The following is a 14,365-nucleotide window of genomic DNA, read 5'->3' on the forward strand; positions in this document are numbered from 1 at the left end:
TTGGGGGCTATTTCTCCACTTAAGTGGTCCCTTTAAATTCGCACCAGACCCAGTGGAAAACAGACATGCAGATGATGGGGTTTAATGACAACAGCACCAGTTTATTTGAACCAGGGTCTTTATGGGGAGATGTGTTTGTTTTCTCAGGCCACACATTATTAACTGATCCCCAGACTTTGTTTTTACAGTCCCATTGTGAGCAACTTCCCACTTCTCACCCCTTTTCTCCATCAAAACACTCTGGCTCTGGAGTGCTCTGTAAGGCACCCGGGCTGCTGCTGCGGGGGGTGAATTTCCATTCAGCAATCCTGCCGAATCCCACTGAATCCTCTTTCTTACTGGGAAAGTCAGACTGGGAACTTCCTGCTGCACTTTGGACAAGATCAGCTACAGTCATTAGGCATCGAGGCCTAAGATGTGTTCCAAGGCCAGGTTGGATGGGGCTTAGAGCAGCCTGGGATAGTGGAAGGTGTCCCTGCCCAAATGGAGCTTAGAGGTCCCTTCCAGCCCAAACCATTCTGGCATTCTGTAATTCTGTTCCCTCTTGGTATGAAGGGGTAATAATATTTTTTTTGTCTTCCCCAGGTATCAGCCCCATTCTTATTCCAAAGCCCCTTTTCCCAGCTTCTCCTCTCCCAGGACAAGTCTGTCACTTGCTGGGTGCCTGTACAGGGGAAGAAGAGCCCATTTGCCAAGAGCTCCGAGTGAAACACTTACAGGACCTTTTTCTGGAGTATTTGGTTCTGTTAAACCAGGAGAGAATGGGCTTTTTGCCATTCCTTCATAAATAAATACATTTGAGAAGCGTTGAAATAATTAATCATGGCTGTGCATGAGGTGCTGGGCAAAGCCAGAGTGCTGGGAAAGGGACGGGATTTTGGGCAACGGCTTCTCCTCGTCAGGTTCCCCACCTGTGACTTCCACAGGGTCTCCTCCGATCAGTCCCAGCCTCCGCCTGACAAGCAGGAATCTGAAACGAACCAGCCTGTTCTGGAGGGCTCGCGGGGGTCTCTCCACGCAGCTGTTAATCACCAAACATCTCTGGCTCCCAGCAGCTGTCCGCTGTTTATCTTTGCCTGGCTATCTCCAGGCCCAGCCCGCCGAGAGCAGGCTGTGCAGCCAAGCCAAATACGAAGGGAACACGGATCCTTTGCACACAGGGATGTGCATGTGGGGCTGTGTGTGTGTATGCACAGGCTGGGGCTGCGTCCCCCTGCTGCCCCTGGAGGTGCCCGCCAGTGGTGTGTGTTAGTGAAATGTGCCCTTCCTGGAGGTGCAGGCTCGTAAGTTCCTTGAGGTGTGTGAGAAGTGAGAGCGCTCAGGGAAGTGCTCTCGCTCAGTAATTCCCTGAGTTCTCTCTAAGCCTTGTGAAGCTTTTGAGATAAAGTGGAGAAATACAGAACTTCCCAAATCTTCCAGCATCAGTCACAGAGAGGCTTTAAAGTGCATCTCAAAGGCAGTGCCCTGGGCCAGCCCTTTGGGAAAGGAGGAGGAGGACGAGGAGGAAGAAGAGAAGGAGGAAGAGGAGGAGGGCTAACAAAGTAAACTGTACCACCTGCAGAAGAAAAGGAGGGTTGACCCTGTGGCTCCAATTAACCTGTCCTCACAGGTGTGTGAGGGCACGAGGTTATATAAATCAGGCTCAGGAGAGGCAGAGTTTTCCTGGGAAGGATTGAGAGCAGCAGCTTTCTTGGCCTGTTTGATGTCGTTTCTGTGGCAAGAAGCTTGCGGTGACCTCAGAGATGAAAGGCTTGAGGCACGGCAAGGAGGATGTGAGTGTGTTATACCCTGATTTTTCTGAAGGCTTGCCCCTTTCTTTTTCCCTGTTTCCAGGTCCTTTCTGTAACAGAGCATCCTGAGCTACCACACGACAGCAAAGGATGTCCTGGCTGCATCCGAGTTGCTGTTTGTGTGATAAGGTAGGGTTTAGCTGAACTTATGGGTGGTGGGAACCAATGAAGTTCTCTTTTACTGAATTTTAGCTGCAAGTGTCCAGAGAAGAACAAGGTTGTGTTGCTGAATGTTGTGAAGCTTCCAAAAAAATGGGTTGTGGTTTTTGTGTACCACGCTGTTGGCTGGGTATTTAATATTGTTTTGTAAGGAGAGCTTGAGGTCCTGGTTGCTGCTGACCCTCCCCTGAGGGTTCAAAGGCTGTCAGGCACTGAGAGTTACAGGCCCTGGCTGTACAGGATGGTGTGTGCCTTGGACTTGTCTGAGCCCTGGAAAGGCTGGGATCTTGCCGTTTCTCACACTGAGTTCCTCGGGGCAGCTGCATGGGATATGCTGCAGTGCTGGCTGTTGGAGAGGGTGTTTTTGGGGAGGTGGGAAGCTGGAGGCCTGTGCTGAGCTGTGTTTTGGGCTGAGTGAGGGGGTGTGAGTTTGCTGATGCCTGGTTTGCCTCTTGCTCTGTGAGTACAGTGAGTGCTTTCCATGGACATTGTGCAACAAAGGCCAGGGCTTCTTCTAAAGCAACTCTGCTTTCTTGGCTGGAAATGCCCAGTTTTCCTTCAGGTCCAGCTCTGGTATTTATCAATTAACTTCCTCCAGATCCTGGGAACAGCCACAGCTGTCCTTCCCTTCAGCCCAGAGCGCCCACTTCCTCCTGCCTTACCTCAGCCTGCAATTAGTGTCCCTCAGGGCACCCTGGGCTGCAGCAGCCTCTCCATCTGTCCTGTCTTCTGTGCAGGCAGCGAAGCCTCGGAGGATACAGGAATGGAAGAGAGAGAAGCCAGTTGCCCAGGAGGGGTGTTCAGGCAGGACACGCTTGTGTCTTGCACCTGGAGAAGTGGGGGTGAGCCTGGAGTGGGGATCTGGGGCTGTAGTGAGGGTAACGAGCTGCCAGGAGACTTCTGCTGGGGGCTGGGGGAAGAAAAGCAAGGGAGAGGTTGTGGTGGCTCCTGTTCCCACCAAAAACAACAAACCCTTGGGCTCTCCAGTCAGAGCCTTTGCTGTAGGTGAGAGACTTCTCCGAAGGGAGAGCCCCTCTTTCTGGAAGGCAAAGGACAGGAAGGGAGGAGTTCAGCTGGACCAGACTCTCTGATAATGAGCTCGTCAGCTGTTAATGTGCTGAGGGGATGTGGCAGCCCATGGATTTGCTGGACTCTGTGTGCAGTGATTGCTTCTCTGAAGGGCCAAGAATCTCCTGACGAGCAGAGGTGCAGACCCTTCCTTTCCTCTGTGGAACACCAGGAAAGGGCTCTTTGGGACTGTCTCACACCGGGGTCAATGTGCTGCCCTGAAAAGCGGAGTGAAAAACTGCACAGAAACGCTGCTGTGCCCTGGGGAGAGGGTGGTGGAGACAGCTCAGGAGGCACCTCGATGGCAGGCACAGTCTAGAGCTCCATCCCCTCTGGTTTATGGTCCTTGCAGGCTTCTTTCCAGATGGCAAAGGGAAGCGTCACCTTTGGCTTTGCCTCGTCAGATGTGCTTTGGGCAGAGCTGACACGTCGGGGCTCTGCAGTTTCCACGGGGCTGGCACAGCACAGAGGGGTGTGGGGGTCCCTCCTCAGAGTGCTGATGCTCAGGGTGGATCAGGGTGCCTGTGGGACTGCTGATGGTGGTGCAGTGGAATATTTGCCTCCTTCCCATCCCAGAGGCACCAAAAATCTCGAGGGAAATTCCCAGGCTGCTGTGCCTTGGCGTGGGCGCTGTGGAAGCAGTGGGGTGTAGAGGGAGAGTGGCTTTGCTCTGCCCCTGGACAGCCCTGCCAGACAGAGCAGAAGGAAAGGGGGACAGCAAAATTATCCCCAGTACTGGCTTCAAATTCAAGTCAGCTTCAAGTCCTTGTTCTGCCTGCTGGGAAGACCTGCCTAGAAGGCTGTGGAGCTGCAGGAAGGTGATGTGCTGAGAAAATACCTTGTTCTGAGTGCTGCTGCTCTTCCTCAGCTTCCCAGGGCATCCCCTGTGACCATCTCCAGTGTTTGTGGCATCCCAGCCTGCCCTGTGTCCCCCCATCTTGGTGAGATGTACCATCTCCTGGTACTTGGGCACTGCCATGCACATTTTTAGTCAGTTTTCTCCCCTTCTCTTGTTTTGTTGGGAAGAGAAAGCCAGAGCCAAAATCCAGCTGCTGTCAGTGGGGGTCCTGTGGGTATTTGTGTCCCGAAATCCCATTTTCCTTTCTGAGCTGTTGAATTTTGTTGTTTCTGTCCCCCACTGATTCAGGGAGCAGACATCCTGTTCTTCTCCAGCCTCTCCATGTCCCTTGGCTGATGTTTGGCGTTAGCTGAGGACATTTGGTAGCCCACTGTGCAAGCCACCATGGGAAGACAACATTTCTCCTGTAATTTACACAGGGGCATTGTTGCCTGCTTTAATATGCTTTGATTTAAACAAAATACTGTTTTTAAATGAGCTTGGCGGGGTTTGTTGCAGAAGGCAGTAAGCCTGTCTTTAAAAAGGGGGGGGGGGGGGGGGGTGTAGAGAGGGGATTCTGCCTCTGAGTTGAGGTTGCTGAGTCGGGCAGCTCTTACGAGCCTGTATAAAATTGTGTATGAGCCCTCCTAAACCTTCTTGTAATTCCATGAACTTCAGCGCAGCTCTGACGGTGCTTGGAGGGGGGAACTTCATGCTGGAGTCGCCTGGCACTGGTCCCAGTCAGGATGGAGGTCACTTCTATTGACCTGAGCTGCATTCAAAACAATCACTTAGGTGTGAAAAAATCCACTGCCTGTTCCCAGGGCTCCTCAGTCCCCACCCAGAGTATTTTTAAAATATTCATAATGAGCTGTCATTTTGGCCAGGGCTCACTTGGCCATTTAGGGCTGGTGGTAACAATGAGACCACAACGTGCAGGCACAGGCGAAGGAATGAGGGGCTTTGTGCTGCTTTATTGTTTTCCCCTGCTTTGCCTTCGGTTGTTTGGAGTCCTGCAGTGGTTTCCAACAGCTGGCCCGGCGATCATCCCGATCGTGTTGCTCTGTGCTTCACTGAGCTGGGGGGACTTGGCAACCCGGCAGCTGTCCCAGAGCCTGAGCCATGAATGAGCTCAGAGGGGAAGGAGAGAGGCTTGGATAGGAGAAAGTGTATTAGTGGTGGCTTTTTTTCCAAGTGAGAGGCTGACGGAGTTGACTGGATCCAGGCACAGCCTGAGCAGGTGCTGTGTGTGCTTTGCCCTCCCGTGTTTCTCCTCCCTTGCCTGTGCCTGGACCCGTCTGGAGCACTTGGGGTGAGGGATGGCCACAAGAAGGCCTCAACCTGGCCTGTCTGAGCATCCCTGCAGCACCAGGGCACTGCTCACCCCTGCCCCAGGAGCTCCCATGTAGTTCTGCCAGTCTGTTCCAGTGCTGATGTCCAGCTGCTCTTGGCTCTTCCCACTCTGATGCCCCACACAGATCTATTTTTTAAGCTGTGTTTCAGGCTTGAATGCAACCTGCTGACAGCCTGCTGCAGGTTTTATGCTGAAAATCCCAAGTGCCAGAGGTGCTTAAAAAAGGTTTTTCAGCAAGATCCTCAGTGCCCCTTGCAGCATCCTTCTGCCCAGTGCAGCGCTGTCCCTTGATACCAGACCTAATAGCTCAGGCTGGTGTGAGATTCTGAGGATATTTTACACCATGCACAAGGTCAGGATGAGAGCTTCAGCCCCTATTTCATGCCTGTCCCCGTGCCCTCAAGCCCATATTTCAAAACGACATGGGCTGTGTTCAAAGTTTCCTTAAAATACCCCACACGGACGCAGTGAAGTTGCAGCACGGTGTAAGGGTGTGGTTCCCTTTGTGTGGAGCCTAGAACACTCGATGAACATGGTGACCCCTCCCTAAAATGTGGCTTGCAAAGCAAAATCCCACTTCTGAGTGTGTGTAATGAAGCAAGGACACAGAAATGTCTTGTGGTGCTTTCCTCGGGTGAGAAGAGTTGGGTGAAGCACCCCAGGCTGCTCCTGCTTTTAAGTAGCTCATCTTTAACTGGTTTGCTGCCTCCATTACCAAGGGCAGTCCTGGAGGCTGCTGGGGGTTCCACTTGCAAGGCAGTCACTCGGGGTTTGTGGAGATGGTGATGATGTGTGGCAGGATGATCTCCAGCAAGGGGTGGGGAAGGCTGAATCCAAAGCCCCTGTGAGGCTCTGCGTGCTCTGAGCTTTAGGATGAAAGAAAATAAGGGACTGCTTTGCTCTTCCCTAGATATGGCCTAGGTCAGTGTGTCCTCACTCCTGCTCTGCTGTTCCCCTTTCCTACCAAGCCTTGGCTTCTCCAGAGTCTGACAGAAGCTCCATGTAGATGCAGGGATCTGCCTGGATCTGACCCATTGGCATCTGGAAAGCTCCTGACCTGTGTTATTCCCGGCCTGCATCCAATCTCTCCATGGTGACAATCCTTAGGGCTCATCCCCCAAAACATTTTGTGGGACCTGTCAGTTTCGATTGGTGCTGCTGTCTGCAGCTTTTAGCAAGGATGATGCTCCGTGTGCCATTCGCCCTCGGGCATGCCCCATCCTTGCTCCTGTTACCTCACGCACAGCTGCCCTGCTGTGCTGCATCCTGCTCTGAGGTCAGGATCAGGTGTTTGTGCTTTGGAAGGGGCAGACTGAACAGGTGTCAGAGCCTGGAACAGTTCATGCCTCAAACACTGATATCATTGGGATCCGTGGAGTGGTGATATTTTCCTTATTCTGTCTCTGTCAAGCTCTTTCTGTCCCCCCCACCCATTTTCTGTTTCTTTCCCTCTCTCTTTCTCCTATTTACTGTCAAATAAAACCCACACTATTGTCACTGGCTTGTGGTCTCGTTTGCACCTTAATTCAGGCAGGGGCATTTCTAAGAACGTCAAGAACCAGATCCTGACAACAGGCCAAGTGCTTGGTTGGTTTTGGGCTTCTCAGGCTTGTTTTCTTCCAACCTCTGCCCTCGGGGACCACAGAGAGGGGCAGTGGTAAGCACAGGGCTGAGATCAGCCGTGCCTGTGAGTGAGGGAACAATCAACCTTTTCTACCTCAATGCTTACTGCGGATGCCAGGTCTCTCGTGTGTCTTTCCAGACATCTGCCTGGGCAGGTGCCATGCTCTGGCAGGGAACGGGCCAGCAACTGGCTCCAGTGTTGGAAAGCCAGCCAGTAACGGTGGAAAGAACACTTGTGGGTTTATTTAGATACCAGTGCCCTGCTGCTCTTTTGAGGGCATTTGTTACCTGGCACTCGAAGCTATAAATTTTTTGCTGTTCACCTGAAAGGGCTTTTTAAGCTGGGAGAGAAGGGCTGGGATGCTTTGTAAGCCATGGATGGGAACTGGTTGGGGGAGACAGTCTTAATTCTTTGACATAATGTGGAACTGCAGCGGTGAAATCCACATTAAATTAAGACAGATGAGTGCGGAAGGAGTTGTTGGAGGAGTTTGCTGTGCTCAGCACAAGAGCGCCAAATCTGTGTTCTCTTGGTTGTGGCTCAACACCGTGGACGCCTCAAGGTGCCTGGCACGGGGCTATTCCTGCTAAGATTGAGTTGGAGTTTTCGGGGGACGACATTGAACTTTGAATAAAGGCTTTGGCTCTGTCACAATTTTTTTCTGCACTGAGAGGAGGGAGCTCAGGCCTCTGCTGCTTTCTCTGACAATAAACCCTACCCTGAGGTGTGCAGAACAGCTCTGAATCTCAACTCCCTGCGAGTTATTTCCTTTGAGCTCTTGATTATGCTCTAGCACGTGATCCAGGATGGATGAGGTTCCATCCATTCCTTCTGGACACCTCATGGATCTCCAGCAGCTGCGAGCAATTTATTTTGGGTACAGTCAGTTAACATTGTGGTGAAGTGCTTTGAAGATGTACAGCATCCTCGAATGCCGAGCTTTGTTTCGTTATTATTATTACTATTTAACATCTCTATGCAGCTGAACTACTGTCAGACGTCCTCACTTAATAACACATTTTGTGTCTGGATCTTTTCTGCAAAGGCAGATTTTTGGCCCAGGGGACGGTGCAGTGATATAATAGAGTCTGCAGTTACACACTGCCTGTCATCCCAGTCTCCCAACGTGCTCTACAGGCACCACTTAATTCTCACCATTTGGTAGGGCAGGCTGGCAATCCATCATCCGTGATTCCATGATCTCCGTGCAGAGGCTGAGAGGGAAAGGCTGACCTTTGTGAGGTCAAACAGGAAGGAATTAGCCCCACATTGCCCAGAACCTGCTCTCCCCATTGCAGTTCCAGTGCATCCACACCATGGCCTTGTAGGAACCTCTCCCACTCCTTACAAAGGGATCTGGCAACTGCTGTCTTTATATGTTCTTATTTTGGATCAAAAAGCACAGAACCGGAGTTTGCTGCCGTGCAAAAGCTTGTGCACTGTGAAGGTTGAAATCCAAAGAAGCAGGAGACAGCCTGGGTAAGCAGGAAAGCAGGAATGAGCAACTCCTGGAGTCTGGAGTAAGGTTTCTGCCATCAGGGGATGGGTTGTTGTCTCTGCTTTCCCTTCTCATGCTGCCACCTGGAGATCAGGCATTGATTCTGTTATTGAATTTGATTTCTGGCCAGCACGATTGCTGGCAGAGCCCTCCAAGGAGCTGCTGTTTGGGATGCTGTGGGAAACCAGTCTGACCAGAGGCCACCCAGCAGCCTAAATCCCCCTCTTGGGAGTGGGGGAGAGGGACTGGGCCAGTCCCTCTGTGTCAGAGCAGGGCAGCTTTCCTGCTCTCTCCCGTGGCTCTTCAGACTGATGGCTGTCAATCCCCACTTTTCACCAGAAACATTAAAAAAATCACTTTAAAATTGAGGATGTGATAGGAGACGGAGCTGTGGAACTCCATCACCTCTTGGACATGAACATCCAGCCTAGAAGACTTGGAAAGCCGTTCTTCCCCTCCATGCATCCCCCAACCCACCCCAGGGACAGCAATAGCATGGAAATAAATTAACTGGCTCTGCCGTTCTGACACACAAAGAGCAACTCTTCATAAAGCCCTCGGTGTTGTTCTCCCTGCCAAGAATCATTTAAGCAGCGTTGTTAGTGACTTATCTGTGCTGAAGCACCAGTGAGAGCTGACAGGGAGAGACCCCGTCGGCTGCTGCTGTGCTGAACATCTGTCTGCAGCTCCAGCTGTTTGCACCCTGCCTGGGGAACCTCCTTCCCTCAGCCACGCGCTGGGACATGGGACTTACAGCTCCCTTCGAGGCTCAAGGATGGCTCGGAGCAAAGTTTGGGGTGACTGACAGCAGGGAAATGCCTCCTGCTTACTCACAGCTTTATCAGAGCCCTGCTCCTCCCAGGGAAAGCTTCTCCTGATAAGCCGGCACTGCAAGCAGCCATAAGGGGTGGGAAGTGCCCCAACCAGCCCTCAGTGGGATTGGGAATTGGGCTGCAGATCCCGAGAGTCTCGGAGCCTCTTAACCACTGGCAGCCTCTTTATCTTCCTAACGCACCCATTAAGAGAATGAAGTTATCTGCATCTTAAGGCAGGGAATAAAGAGACTCTTACTTGCCCTCGAGTCTCCCTGGTCCCAGTGTCTCCAGCTGGTGCTTTACTGGAGTCTGAATTGCTCTTAAATGTCCCCTTGCTCCCCATATCACTGCGTCCAGGGACTGGAAAGGGATTTAAGACGACTGAATATGGCCCTTAACGACTGCCACAAAAGTGCATCCCAGGGAAGGGATGCAAAACACTTTAACCCTTGTAAAAGTCCAAAAGCCTTGTGTTAAATCTTCAGATCTGCCAGCTGAGGTTGCCCAGGTTCCCTGTCTGTGCCGGGTTTGTGTGTGAAGCTGTCTTCTGAAGGCAATGCTGTGCAGAATCATCTCTGCCCAGCGAGCTGAGGTTCAGGATTGGCAGCCTGATAAAATGAACCAGCCTAAAATTTGCCTGGAATTCTAAAGTCTGGTTTATGGCTGTTAAAAATTTGAAACCAATCAAGTCAAACTTGAAACCCATTTACTTTCTGAACTCTTCTTTGCTTGCTTGTTCAAATACTGGGAGGGAAGCCAGCTCTGGAAATGAAGTCACTTTTGAAAATGGCTGCTCTCCCCAGAAGGAGGCTCTGAAAATTCCTATTGTAATTTAAAGTCATTTTCCCTCCTCCTCCACCCCCCCATCCCCAAAATATTACAAACTTGGCTTCTGAATCTGCCCCTCCTATATGTCCTCAAATTAAAAAGAGGGAGAAAAAAAACCAAAAAAACACAGACACTGGCACTGCGAGACCTTTTTTACAGCACCAATTTTATTGCACAGGATTCAGCCCATTGACAGGCTGTAAAAGTTGATTGGAAGCAGATAGAGCCTGTCAATGGGCTGACCAGTGCCCCTGGCTGGGATTCATCCCCAGGCTGCTGGAGAAGGGATGTGGGTTTGTGACATTTTCTGCACTTTGGCTGGGTCATCCAGAGGGAGAATTTCCTGCAGGGAAGTGCCCGCTGGGAAGCGCTGGCGCAGGGTCTGAGTCAGTTCTGTGCAGGGACGTGGTGCTGACGAGCTCTGTGGTGAGTCTTTGGGGTGAAACACGTGGCTGAGGTTATTCATGCCAGCAGGTCTTTCCCTGGCAGCTGAATTGCACTTGGATAATATTCCCATGGATGCATCGTCAACATCGTGCGTGAGGTCTTCTGCACGAGAGGAGCATCCCTCTCACAGAGCCCGCCAGGCAAAATGGAAACCAAGGCCTTGTGCTGTTACCTGGGACTCTTGTGAACTTGGAAGGGAGCTTTTCCTTGGGAAAATGGCTCTTGGTTCCAAAGGAAAGCTGTTCTTAATTCCCGTGTGCTTTTGCAGGATGCCTGGCACACCTGTGGCACGAGTTTCACGTGCCTCATCTGTGCAAAAGCCTTGGAAGCGTTGGGGACTGCCCACAGAAGGTGCTGCCTCATCCCTCGGGGGCTTTGGAGTCTGTCCCAGCAGCCCTGGATGGTTTGGGTTGATGTATCTTATGTACAACAAGGACAAATTCTGCCTTTTTACCTGCGTTCTGTCCCTCTTCCCTGCTTCATGCTGAGCTGCTGCAGCAAAGTTTGTCCAAAACACAGTGAGCTCCTCAGTGGGGAGCAGGGTGCCAGATCTGCTGCGTTCCCAGGGCAATGAACTCGAATAACTCTTTCCCTCTGAGACACTTGGGGACCCTCAGCAGAACAGGGCTGTCCCCCCTGCCAAACCCCTCACCTTGTTGGCCTGTGCCAGTCGGGCTGTGCTGTCAGGAGCTGTTTGCTGGGGGAGCAGCCTTAGGTAAACCCCTGTGTTTGTATCCACAACAGCGTTGCATCAAGGTTGCCGCGTGTCATTTCATCACTCTGGCAAGCGACAAGCTCAGGGCTTGGAGTGTGGAACCTTATTTTTAATAAAGGAAAAATCTTTGCACTTTTATTCTGCATCTGTCAGCGATCTCACTTGGCTCAGCCCTGGAGGAGTTCAGCTGGCCCTCGTGTTAAGGAAAACCAACAAATTAGTACAGATGTTTTTCTGAGAGCTACGGGGATCAGGGATCAGTGATTTAATACTGCCTGATATTTGATAGGGGACGCCCAGGGAATATGTGCTGGAAACCAGGAAGTAATATTACATGAAATCAAAATATAAATATGTTCCTAAAGGTTTAGGTAATTTTTTGCAATTTCCCCTTGTACGGTTTTAAATGAGGGCTCTCCTTCTCCTCCTGTTCTTCCTGCACTTGTTCATGTAGGAGCTGGATTCAAAAAGCCAGGGAGTAAAATGGAGGCTTTTTGTGTGGTTTTTGGGGGGTTTTTGTGGGATCATGGAATCCCAGAATGGTTTGTGTTAGAAACTACCTTTGAGCTCATTTTATTCCACCCCCTGCCATGGGCAGGGACACCTTCCACTATCCCAGGGTGCTCCAAGTCCCGTCCAGCCTGGCCTTGGGCACTGCCAGGGATCCAGGGGCAGCCACAGCTGCTCTGGGCACCCTGTGCCAGGGCCTGCCCACCCTCCCAGGGAACAATTCCTTCCCAATATCCCATCCAGCCCTGCCCTCTGGCACTGGGAAGCCATTCCCCCTTGTCCAAAGCCTCTCTCAGCTCTCCTGGAGCCCCTTTAGGCCCTGCAAGGGGCTCTGAGCTCTCCCTGGAGCCTTCTCCTCTCCAGGTGAGCCCCCCCAGCTCTCCCAGCCTGGCTCCTTGGAGCAGCTCTGTGGCCTGCTCTGGCCAGCATCTTTCTGTAGGCTTTAGCACAGCTGAGGAGCACACATTTAAAAAGAGATATCTGGGGAGGAAGGTAGCCTTCACCACCAGAGGTAGAATTTTGCCTTTGGGAAGCATTCAGGCTTCAGGATCCATCATTCATTGTGCCCTCCCTGCTCCTTCCAACCCTGAGAACTCATGAGAATCAGGATATTCCATGATTCTAGAACTGTGAACTGAGTTGCACCCACAAGGATCATCAATTCCAACTCCTGGCCTGCAGCTCCAAGCTCCTGCCAAGATCCATCTTCAGGAAGGGGCAGCATGGACATGGGAAGTCACTGTGGCACCGCTCTTCTTGTTGACACGCCGAGTTGTTTCTCCGAGGGGTTTGGGGCATTACTTGATTCCTGGTGGTCCAAAAGGGCACAAGTCTGTTGTCTTTTGGAGTTTTATATCATTTTCCATATGTTCTGAATTTAGGTGACATCTCTGAGTAGGCTTACCATGACCATAAGGAGTATCTGCAATTCTTCTTGGTGGTTCTGGACACTTAGGAGCTCATGATGTGTCACACTGGTGAGTCTTTGCCTGCCACATCTCCTCCACGGGGTTTTTGTGTTGCTCAACGGCTTCACCGCTGCTGGGTTGGGTTTGCTGATACGTAAATAACTCACAGCATGAGAATTTATTCACACCCTCCAAAAACCACAAGATATGGAAAAATTCATGTTATTCTTGACTCTCAAAAACATAGCAGTGACTGAGATGAAGTCATAAGGGCTCTGCAATGACCATCAGGGGGGATTTTGAAATAATTCCCAGACCGTCTCTCTGTCCCTGGGATGCCCAGGGTACCCCAGCTCTCTGGCAGAGGGGAGTGCATTGCTAAGCACTGGCAATTTTGGAGTGGAGAATGGCTTTTCTGCTCAACTCAGAGCTGGCAGGGCCTCCCAAGCAGGCACAAGATGACAGGGTTGTGGCTGAAGATTTTTGGGTTGGAAAACTGGCTCGTGAAGGTCACACCAGAGCTGACCTCCCAGGCTGTGGCCGTGCCTTGGGCAGGGCCGTGGTGCTGCCGGGGCCGAGTTGCATCCTCTGGGTAACATGGAACTCAAAAGCGTTAGGAAGTCTGGCTGCTCAAAACCCATTGCTTCATTCCAGAAGATGACACAAACAGTAACTCTTTCCCCTCACATTTCCCTTCTTGCCCTTGGGCAAGGACCCAAACCCTTCCTGATGTGTAATGGATTTACTGGTCCCTCACCAGTGGGATGCTGTTCTGGCCTGGTTCTCGTTGCCAGAGCGTCACAGCTTTTGGTGTGTGCCCGGAAACATCCCCAGTGCTCATCCTTGAGCTGCGGTTCGTGGGTTTGGATTCAAATAAATGAACTTTTTATGAACGTCGTGTTGAGGTTGGGCTGAAAACAAAGCTAATTAGAAGCTTCTTGGTGATGGAAGTGTTGAGGCAAGGAAATCCAGAGAAGGGAGTGACAATGTCCTGCACTTCACAAATTCCTGCTGTGGCTGTCCCTTTCCCTTTGCTCATCCGGCTGTGCCTTCCTGCAGCACACAGAGACTCAAGGATCTCTTGCCCATCCTACCCCATGGTTTCTTGGCTTGCTGGGATTCTGTAACTCTTTTGGTAGTCCCTCTACAGGGATAGGAAGGCTGAGGTTTTTGTAAGGCCTCAGTTGGCTTTAAATTGTATAAACTTCATACTCTTTTTACATCCAGCCTGCAAACTTAGGGAACGTATTCAACTCTAAAACAATTTCTCAACTTAGTGACAAATCTGCTTCCTATAAACCCAAGCTGTTGGCATTTGCTCTTACACTCCTTTAATGCTTTATTAATGAAGTTCTTTTACAGCTGTTCCATTATTTCACCTGGGATAAGAGTCAGGGTCACAGGTGGATAATTATGTGGGTCATCCTGTTTCTATCCTCTTAAAACTCTGGCACAACATGAGCTTTCTTCCAGCCCTCAGTGTTCCAAAGACTTATTAAAAGTCAACATTAACGATCCAGAGCACTCTCTGGCCAGGTCCCTTTTAAATACGAGTTCTCTGTGCTTGCTGATTTCAAAAGACCTCATTTATTAGCTGTGGCTTAACATCCTCGTTAGTTACTGTTGGATTAGGAGCTATTTCATCATTGCGTGACACAAGCAAATCCCATGGCCTCCTCTCAAAGCTCGAGTGGCTGCTCCTGTGGCTGGAATACCTTGGAGATGTGGAAATACCCCTTGGCTAAGTGTGATTGTAGTCCTTTACTCAAGTCAATACCGTTGTTAGGGGGTTTGTTCCTTTAGAGCTGTTT

The sequence above is a fragment of the Aphelocoma coerulescens genome, chromosome 24 (genome assembly GCF_041296385.1).
Source record: "Aphelocoma coerulescens isolate FSJ_1873_10779 chromosome 24, UR_Acoe_1.0, whole genome shotgun sequence".
Taxonomy (NCBI): Eukaryota; Metazoa; Chordata; class Aves; order Passeriformes; family Corvidae; genus Aphelocoma; species Aphelocoma coerulescens.